The 11,455-nt window shown below is 37.6% G+C and overlaps 1 pseudogene; it reads left to right on the forward strand.

Moving 5' to 3' along the window:
• Positions 1–619: 619 nt before the first annotated feature.
• Positions 620–10,018, forward strand: LOC149547479 (cellulose synthase-like protein E6; annotated as a pseudogene).
• Positions 10,019–11,455: the final 1,437 nt, after the last annotated feature.

Genomic DNA, 11,455 nt, shown 5'->3' on the forward strand with positions numbered 1-11,455 from the left:
ACTTCTATTTCCTCTATATAATTTTTATGATTTTAATTATATTTAATCTATTTCTATTTTGTTTTTATACAAGTAAATTGAATGTCAAATATTTTTCAAAATCAAAATTGTTTACATTGAAGATTGCTGCTATTGTAAAAAGTCTCTCGGTTAAAAAAAATGATTCAAGACTCTTAATCTGCATTATTTTTACTTTTATTTCCTCTCTATAATTTTTACGGTTTTAATTATATTTAGTCTATTTCTATTTTGTTTTTCTAACATTTCAATTTTTTTCAAAATGAAAAATATTTAGATTGAAGATTGTTGCCATTGTAGAAAACCTCCACTTAATAATTTAAATTTATGTAATATAATTTGTTATTATGAGGAAAGTGTGTTTAACATAAAAAAAAACAAATGTATCCTTATTTTCATAACAGCTGTTGCTGTTGTTATCTTACCCAGATGCTTAATGTGTGGCAAGTAACATGACATTCAAAATCCACGCCGCACGAAAAATGCCAACTTTGTCTAATATCGCTAGAAGGAATAGTTTGGACTCAAGGGCACAAATCTACCCTTCAAATCCTGTGAATGACAGATGTTTCCAAACTACAAAAACAGGTCAATGAAATCTTTACAAACTATGGTTCCATGTACAACCTAATGTTAGAGTAAGATGCGATGCTCAACTAAGATGGATGGTAGTGTCCATTTGTTATAAATCGATTCAAACGGTTTCAGTGATTGAATTGAATCAACTAAGAAAATGGAATGCACAGATTCCCCTCTTTACACCACAGTGCAAAGGTCAGTTGCAAAGATAAACAGAGTTTATGGATCCCTATATTTCTGCGCAATTCTAGGGCTTATATACTATCGTGTCAAGTTTATTCCAAGTGAAAAGAATGTTCCATGGATACTGCTATTCTGTGCGGAGCTAGGCTTCAGATGGTGGCCTGTCGAGCGCTTCACCTACTCATAAAGACTTTTTGAAAGGTAAATTATCAAAGATTACTAATACGCTGGCCTGCTTATAAGATTAACGAATACGTTACTGTGGATAATTTTTGTGAATGAACAGGTTTGAGAGAAAATTAAAGTACCTCCTATTGATGTATTTATATGCACGGCTGACCCTCTTAAAGAACCTCCAGTCGATCTTTCGTACACTGCATTGTCTACTCTGGCTTTCAATTACCCAGCCGAGAAATTGACATGTTATGTATCTGACGATGGGGGATCCCCACTCACCTTTTATGCGCTGGTCGAAGCTTCACGTTTTGCGAAGTTTTGGGTTGCTTTCTGCCACAAGTATTCCATTCAGCAGAGGTGCCCAGATGCATACTTTTCTGAATGTTATGACAATGAGAGTGACAATTTGTCCTTCAATAGAGAACGGGAAAATGTCAAGGTGCGTGTAGCTGAAATCTAATCTCCCAAGAATCTCAACACTCTTCAGAAAATTATATTATTTCCTCCGACTTAATTTGATTATTTATCTTCCTGTAAGAATAAAATTCTTTGCACCTATGAGATTGATAGGCTAAAGTTGACACTGATATATATGTGTAGAAATTGTACGAGGAGATGAACTTTCCTATAAATAGCACTGTCGAGAGAGGCACTGTTCCAGAAGAGAAATGCAACGAGCACGAATGCTTTAATGATTGGAAACCGCAGCTGACTTCAAGGAACCACCCGACTATAATACAGGTTACAGTAATCACTATTGAAATTTATATCTCCTAATAAAAAAAACACTGTTTTCACTGCTTGAATGATAAATGAAATAGTCCACAACAAGTGGGCTATTTTTATCAATTGAGCTACTGATATTATTAAATAGTTTTGCCTACATTCTATTTAGTTGACAAAACCAGATCGGAACTTGCACGTTTTTCTAAGCCTCCATACAGGTTTTGCTAGAAAGGGGCAAAGACATGAACGTTGAGGGCCATGATTTGGCCGGTCTTGTGTATGTTTCCCGCGAAAAGCGACCAGGACACCCCAATAATTTCAAGACCGGTGCACTCAATGTTCTCGTAATTAAATCTGAAAGTCTTATTTTCTTTCGTAGATTGTCTACAAACTGGCATTATAACTTATTTGATTTGGTTATCTATTGTCAACAGATTAGGGTCTCTTCTCTAATGAGCAACGCTTCATTCATTCTCACATTGGACTGTGATATGTATGCCAACAACTGTGAAGCCCTTCGAGAAGCCATGTGCTTTTTCATGGACCCTCAAACTCGGCACCAGTTTGCCTTTGTACAGTTTCCCCAAAGGTTTCATGGCATAAGGTTTCATGGCATTACCAAAAATGATCTGTATGGAAATCATCTGAGGAAGTAGTTTGATGTGAGTATTTGCGGTTCAATTGGTGCCCGAGAAACATATATGCAATCAAGTTGTGAGAAATTTAAATTAAAATTTAAACTCAAACTCACAACCCTAATCCTAAAAACTTTGCTTGGCACTTAAAAGTTGCTCGGCACATGAAGGTGTCGAGTGCCAGTTTTACTCGACACTTGATGGTGCCGAGTGGTAGGTTGCTCGGCACAGGAAGGTGTTGAGTGCCAGATTTACTCAGCACTTGCTCGGCACTTGATGGTGCCAAGTGACAGGCAACAGGTGTCGAGTGAACTCGTCACAAAGAGGAGCTCGACAGCAAATGCCGAGTATGCTCGGCTCACAAAGGAAATGCTCAGCAACAATAGATGCCAAGTGAGCTCGGCTCCAACTGAGAAAGATTATAACTTAGAAAATTCCAACGTAAATGCATTCACTATTAAAACTAGAGAGTCAAAGCTTCAAGCTTTCAAACAAATTTCTCAAATTCAACATACAAGGGAAGATCAATAGATTCAAGTATGCTTCCTTGGTTTCTATTCAATCTTTCACTAAACTATTACAAAATCTGGGAGCATTCGGCTTCAACTAGAAAACCCTAAAATAAACCTAAATTGATAATACTTCAAACTTGAATAAATTTTAAAACCTGCAACTCTAATGGCTGCATACAATGGTGCCTGGAGCAATCACTGCTTCAACAGGACAAATTCAAACAACAACAAACTTACAAAGTGAACAAAGAAACATGTGCAACTGTAGGCACAAACTTCCTTCCTCCTTCCTTCTTCCTTCTCTGCTCAGCTCTGCAACTTCTCTCTAATCTGCTTGATATCACTACTATAAATGAATGAATAAACATTCCTTTTTTCATATTCTTCCTTTCCTCTCAACGTTCAAATTTCAAACTCTTACCTACCAAACATGAATGCCTGCTGAGACCTGACAGGTTAGATGGGTGTGGGGCTCGAGGACAACCTGCAGGCATTGATGTTTAATTTCTAACACCCCCCCTTTGTCTCGAGCCAAACAAACAAGAATCACAGCTAATCCAAATCAACTACACCAAGACACTCTCTTAGGTGTACAAAAGATCCAATGCCTAATGGCTTGGTAAAAATATCTGCTAGCTGCTGCTCTGACTTGCAGAATTCCATCTTGATATCCCCATTCTCCACCAACTCTTTGATGAAGTGATATCTAATTTCTATGTGTTTGCTTCTCCCATGGAAGACTGGATTCTTGGACAATGCAATTGATTAGATGTTGTCACAATAAATTATGGTTCCATCCTCTTGCCTTTCATTCAAATCTGTCAAGATTCTCTTTAGCCAAATTGCTTGACATGTTGCTGCATTTGCTACAATGTATTCAGACTCTGCTATAGATTGAGCAACAATAGGTTGCTTCTTGGATGCCCATGAAATTGCACCCGATCCCATATGAAACATGTATTCAGAAGTGCTCTTCCTATCATTTAAACTTCTAGCCCAATCACTATCAGTGTAACCAACCAACTTGAAATCATCATTTGCAATATACAAAATCTCAAATCCCTTGGTACCTTTCACATACTTTAGGATCCTCTTTTCCGCTTGTCAATGGGAATCCTTTGGTGTTTCCATAAATCTGAAAATTAGACTTACTGCATGCATCAGGTCTGGCCGAGTTGTAGTCAAATACATTAAACTTCCAACCATACTCTTGTATAATATTAGATCCACTCTCTTGCTAGAGTCTTCCTTGCTCAACTTTAGACCTATTGCTGTTGGTGTGAGGGCTGCCTTACTATTATCTACCCTACATACTTTTCTTGAGAGATGAAGATGCCATCATGCATTTGTTTTACTTCTATGCCTAGAAAGTATTTCAAGAGACCTAGGTCTGTCATTTCAAATTCACTTTTCATGGCCTCTTTGAACTCACCAATTAGAGCTTTATCATTACTAGAAAAAATTAAATCATCTACATACAAGACAACAATTAAAACATTACTATCTATTGCTTTGATGTAAAGAGTGGGCTCACTATTGCTTTTGCTAAAGCCATTGCTCATCAAATATGAGTCAATCCTACTGTACCATGCCCGCGAAGTTTTCTTGAGCCCATAAAGAGCTCTCTTCAACCTATATACTTTGTTCTCTTCACTTGCAACTTTATAACCAGGTGGCTACTCCACATATACTTCTTTCAATACACCATTTAGGAAGGCGAACTTCACATCCATTTGAAATACTTTCCACTTGTGCTGGGCTGCAATTGCTATGACAGCACGCACAGTTTCCATTCTTGCAACTGGGGCATAGGTCTCATCATAATCTTTTCCATACTACTATTTTTAGCCCTGGACTACCAGCCTTGCCTTATGCCTATCAATCTTGCCTTCAACATTGCATTTGGTCTTATAGACCCATTTGACTCCAATCACTTGCTTCTTTGGAGGCAATTCAGTTAACTTCCATGTCTCATTTCTTTCTATAGCATCTATTTTCTCATCCATGACATTACACCATCTTTTCTCCTTAATAGCTTCCTCAAAATATACTGGATCACTATGAGAAAATAATGCAAAATTAACACTCTCATCATAATCTTCATACCTTTCATCTTGGTATATCTCCCTAAGACTCTTGGTCTTTCTTGGTAATAGGGAGGAGAGTGTGGGATTAGAATCTTCATTGCTGCTACATTGCCGACTAGCTCGATCTTTATTGGTACCCAGCACTAACACTTGGTCATGCCTAGAGGAGCTCGACAATGACTGAATCTGCTTGCTTTTTCTTCTATTTGCTCCTTCTTCTTGCTATTCATCAGCATCTTCTTCACTCATAATTGACACTTTACTTGAAGTGCTCGGTGACTCATCAATTGAACCATACCAAGACTGATTTTCAAGAAATTCTACATCTCTTGAAAGCATCATCTTGATGTTCAATGGGTTATACAATCTATATGCCTTTGATTCTGGGATGTACCCTGTGAAAATGCATTTCACACCTTTGTCATCCAAATTTTGTCTTTTCTCTTTAGGTACATGTGCATATGCAACACATCCAAAAACCCTTAAGTGTTCAACTATCCATCTTATTCATGACCAAGCTTCCATTGGAATTCTCTCACGAACTACCGTTGTGGGACACCTATTAATTAGGTAGGCTGCTGTTGCCACAACCTCTCCCCAAAATTCAGTTGGGAGACCTTTCTTTTCATCATGCTCCTTGCCATTTCAACAATGGTCCTATTCTTTCTTTTAGCCACCCCATTCTGCTGTGGTGTATAGCTAGCTGTGAGTTCTTTCTTAATGCCATGTTTCCTGCAAAAATTTACAAAAGAATTGGAGGTATACTCCCCTCCTCTATCTGAACTTAGGACCTTGATATAGTGTCCACATTCACTTTCAACCTGGGCTTTAAATTCTACAAATTTATCAAATGCTTCAGATTTATTCTTTAAGAAATACACCCATGTCTTATGACTGAAATCATCAATAAATGTCATAAAATAAGTTCTCCCCCCAATGGAAGTAACTTGCATAACACCGACTAGGTCAGTATGCACTAACTCTAATGGATATCTAGCCCTCCTAGAATTTCCAAAATTAAAGGGAAGCCTATGTTGCTTACCCAAAATACAAGCCTCACACTTGTCACAAGAATTTTCTACACATGAAAAACCTTCTACCATTCTTTTATTTGACAAAAAATTCAAACCAGCATAGCCAAGATGACCATACCAGAGATGCCATAGCCGTGATGGGTCTTCAATCACACTCCTTAGAGCTGATTATGTCTGAGGTGCAACACAAACTTAAGATGAGAAACATGTCTCTATCCTCAAGGGAAACATTCTATTCTTTGTCATTTAAACCACTGCAAGTAGATTCTTGCTTCTATCCTTTTCACGAATGACACATGTGTCATTCTTCATTAGCACTTTGTATCCATTTTGAATGAGTTGACCAATGCTCATCAAATTGTGCTTCATACCATGGGCGAAATACACATTTTGTATTTCCCTTTTCTCACCTTTTTTGGTGCAGACCATAATAGATCCTTTGCCCACAACTAGTAGGGTTCCATTTTTACCTATCTTAATTTTTGATTTGAAACTCTTGTCAATGAATAAAAAAAAGGTTTTATTACCACTCATGTGGTTGTACATCCACTGTCGAGGTACCAAACTTCAAGGCTTCCTTCTTCACCAACATTACACATGATGAAGGCATCAACATTGGGTCCACTTCCCATGTTCACATCAGCCACATTTGCTTGTCCTGAATGATCATTCTACTTCTTCCAGAATTCATTTGCATAATGCCCATATTTATGACAATAGTAGCATTCTACATTACTCTTATTTGAGTTGTAATTTTTTTTACCTCCTCTTGAAGTATTTTGTGAGCTACTTGCTCCATCTGTTCTTCTTGAGCTTTCTCCTGCAGCATTTCTTTGTCCTCCATTTCCTCAGCCTCTACCTCTAGAGTTTCGGCCTAAGCCATTTCTTCCTCTCCCCCTTCCTCTTGGATTTATCTAAGCCTTGAATGCTTGCTCTTGGGAAGATGAAGAAGTAGATCTGTTAATCCTATGCTCATGGGTTTGAAGAGAATCCATTAACTCATCCATTGTCAAAACAGTGAGGTCTTTTTCCTTTTCTATGGTCATGACCAAATGGTCATATTTATGAGGTAAACTCCTCAATATCCTTTCCACTATCCTTTGCTCTTGATAGTCTTCTCCATTTGACTTCAATTGGTTAATCACATGTGAGGTCCTTGAGCTGAAGTCTGTAACTGATTCATTTTCCTTGATCTGAAGGTTCTCAAACTCTCTCCTTATGTTTTGTAGCTTTACAGTATGAACTTTGTCAGTCCCATTGAAGTTCGTCTCAAGGATATCCCATGCTTCTTTTGCATAATTTGCTGCTGCAATCTTATGGAATATAGACTCTGTCATTGTTGCTTCAATCAAACTTAGTGCTTTTGCATCTTTCCTCCTTGACTCTTTCAAATGAGTCTTCTGTGCATTTGTGAAAGCAACATACTGAGTTGGGTTAGTCAAATCATTGAATCCATTGGCCACAAACTCCCACAAATCATTTGCTACCATAATGGTCTTCATCTTCTTTGCAAATGTATCATAATTCTGTGCATTAAATGATGGTGGTTGCTGCCATATCTTTCCTGCATCTCTTGCCATGATAAATATCCCAAGAAGAAACAAATGCCCTAACTCACTTTGGATGTGGGATCTCAAAGCTCTGATACCATGTGAAAAATTTAAATTTAAATTTAAACTCAAATTCACCACCCTAACCCTAAAAAATTTGCTCAGCACTTAAAAGTTGCTTGACACATGAAGGTGTCGAGTTCTAGTTTTACTCGTCACTTGATGGTGCCGAGTGGTAGGTTTGCTCGGCACTTGAAGAAAAAATGCTCAGCATAGGAAGGTGTCGAATGATAGGAAATAGGTGCCGAGTGAACTCGGCACAAAGAGGAGCTTGGCAGCAAATGCTGAGTATGCTCACCTCACAAAGAAAATGCTCGACAACAATAGATGCTGAGTGAGCTCGGCTCCAACTAAGAAAGATTATAACTTAGAAAATTCTAACGTGAATGCATTCACCATTAAAATCAAAGAGTCAAAGCTTCAAACTTTCAAACAAATTTTTCAAATACAACATACAAGGGAAGATCAATAGATTCAAGTATGCTTGCTTGCTTTCTATTCAATCTTTCACTAAACTATTACAAAATCTGGGAGCATTCGGCTTCAACCAGAAAACCTTAAAATAACACTAAACTGATAATACTTCAAACTTCAATAAACTTTAAAATCTGCAACTCTAATGGCTGCATACAATGGTGCCTAGAGCAATCATTGCTTCAACGGGACAAATTCAAACAACAACAAACTTACAGAGTGAACAAGGAAACACGTGCAACTGCAAGCACAAACTTCCTTCCTTCTTCTTTCTCTGCTCAGCTTTTCAACTTCTCTCTGATCTGCTTGATCTCACTATTATAAATGAATGAATAAACATTCCTTTTGTCATATTCTTCCTTTCCCTCTCAACGTTCAAATTTCAAACTCTCACCTACCAAACATGAATGCCTGCCAAGACTTGACAGGGTAGATGGGCATGGGGCTCGAGGACAACCGACAGGCATTGACATTTAATTTCCAACAAAGTAACTTCATTTTTGTAAATAATGTCTATGCAGGTACTTTTTAAAGGTATGGATGGAATCGAAGGTTCGTGTTATTTGGGGATCGGATGCGTCCTCCGCAGGGATGTCTTATGCGGAAGTGAACCACAACGCTATTCTTTAAACTTCATCCAAGAGTTGATTAGGTCATCAATTTTAAGCATGGAAAAAGTATCTCCATCGAAGCGATTGGAGGAGGCAAAAGAGCTCGCCATGTGTGGCTATGAGAAGAACACCCAATGGGGCAAAAAGGTCAAACACATGTTACAGGTTGATTTTAATCAACCGAGCCAATTTTTTTTGGAAATAATTTCTGATGGCGAGTTGATGTTACAGGTTGGAATTCTATACGATTTTCCAGTGGAAGATACTTTGACAGGATATTCTATACACTGCAGAGGATTGAAATCTGTCTTCTACTCTACCAAGAGAGATGCTTTGTGGGGTGCACGCCTGTTAATCTGATTGATACTCTCATCCAAAATAAAAGATGGGTAACTAGTTTCCTCGAAATCTTTTGTAGCAGATACTGTCCAGTAACTTATGGGAATCGCTATATGAAACTAGCACAGAACATGTGTTACACCTATTTCTTTCTCTAGGCTCCATCTTGCTTACCTCTGATCTGCTTCGGTGTATTGCCAGCACTATGCATGAATGTGGGCCGATCTTTATTTCCCAAGGTAGTTTTACCCACTTTGAGTTTCGCCTATGCATTAGTAACCATCTTCACAATAAGAAAAATATATAGTCTTTCTACGATCCATGAAATTTGTAAAAGTTTTTCATTTTTTATAATAATTAAGAGCTTTCTGTTTGTTAGATTCCAGAAACACCTATCTACAATCCGTGGAAATAATTCCTTATACTTTCATAGTCATAACTTTGCAATTTAAACGTCTTTTGGATTATGTCACTAGTCCATTATTACACTTGGTAAAATAATCTGAAAACTATTATACCTTGCAGATTTCAGATCCATGGGTTCTCCTCTTTCTATTTTTACCAGTATGTGCATATGCACAGAATGCTCTAGAGTTTATATATGTAGGAGGAGGCTCTATAAAATCTTGGTGGAATGATCAAAGGATGTAAACTACTTGGAATATCCAAAGTGGGTTTCGAGGTGACAAGCAAAGTGTTTGATAGCAAAGCAGGCAAACACTACGAGGCGGAGATTTTTGAGTTTGGCGTTTCTTCTACCTTATTTATACCATTTACGTCCATAGCACTTATAAACCTCATGGCATTGGTTTTTGGAATTGCAGATGTTGTGATAGAAGGTTACACAGCCATGGAGAGTATGTTCGTACAGCTGATGATATCAAGCTTCATATTAATAAATAGCTATACCATATACGATGGTATGTGGGTAAGGAAAGACAAAGGAAGCATTCCCACATTCATCACTGTATTCTCCACACTGGCTGCAACATTTACTTCTACCATATCCTGTACCTCTAAATATTTAATTTAACATGTAATGCTCGCAATTTTGAATATAATATTCAACTCATGAACAAGTGTAAAAAATCTTGAAATGCATTGTACGGGGCTTTAACATTATTGGCGAATAAGCCAGTGAGTTGAGCTCAGCTTTGTTGTTGGAAATAAAGTGTTAGCAATTTAAAAAGTAATCATTGTATAGCTGAATACCACTTTACTTAAATAACACAGTTGAAGCGTTCATATCATATTTATTCTCCAATACTCTCAATGTGAAAAATCAACTATTGCAGTCATTGATTATTAATCTCTTATCGTAAATGATTATTAAATTGCTGAAAACAAATTCCCAGCTAATATCGAAAAATAACACAACTGCAACTTCACTTATAAAATAAAGAAAGAAATGCGCAACACAATGAACACAATATTTTCAGACAAATTGTCTCTGGAAAAACCCCTAAGGGAAAACCAGTTCTACAGATGAGGAATTATATTAAACTTCAGCAAATCAAGAGATACAAAAATTTCATGCCTCTCACTAGTAGAACTCCAACAACCTCCTAATTTCTCCCGCTGATATTGCTCACTGCTATCCCCACGCTAACACTGCGCCCTTGCTAACACTGCAAGACAATTTGCTATCACTGCAAATTGCTTCTCCAAAACTTGTTTCTCCAAATGACCCAATGACCCCTTTTCATACTACTTCTGTTAGTAAACCAACGACCGAGATTAAATCAAACCAACGGCTGAGATTAAGACAACACGACAGCCAATAATAGAATTGGTTGCAAGGTGTCCAAAAGGGAATCACTAAATTTAGTAAATAATAACCATTTACTAATTCTTGGCAAGTGGACAAATAGCTGTCCAAACTACCCATAACTAATGCTGCTATACATAGATAAGGATGAACAGCTATCCAAGCTACCCATAAATACTACTGCTATTTCTTGGTCAGAAATAGCAGCTGTCCAACTAACAATAATTAACACTCCCTCTTAGCGAGGAAGTTGTTTTGCATGACACCCATCTTATCTCTAAAAAGGATAAATTTGGCCTTTCCCAAAGCCTTCGTTAGAATGTCTGCTACCTGCTCATCTATAGGTATGTATTGTAGTCGAACAATGCCTCGTTGTACACAATCCCTGATGAAGTGATATCTGATATCTATATGTCTAGACTTATCATGAAACACGGGATTCTCAGACAACTTGATGCAATTCTGATTGTCACAATGTATCACAGTAGTCTCAACCTTTTGACCAAACAAGGCTACTAACAACTTTTGAAGCCATATAGCTTCACATGTCGCCATGCTAGCTGCTATGTATTCTGCTTCTGCTGAACTTAGAGCCATAGACTTCTGCTTCCTGCTGAACCAAGATACAACTCCTAATCTCAAGCTAAAACAACACCCTGAAGTGCTCCTTTTGTCTGTTGTACTTCCTGCCCAATCTGCATC

The sequence above is a fragment of the Cupressus sempervirens genome, chromosome 7, assembly GCF_028749045.1.
Source record: "Cupressus sempervirens isolate cs-2001-9-10 chromosome 7, ASM2874904v1, whole genome shotgun sequence".
NCBI classification, from domain to species: Eukaryota; Viridiplantae; Streptophyta; class Pinopsida; order Cupressales; family Cupressaceae; genus Cupressus; species Cupressus sempervirens.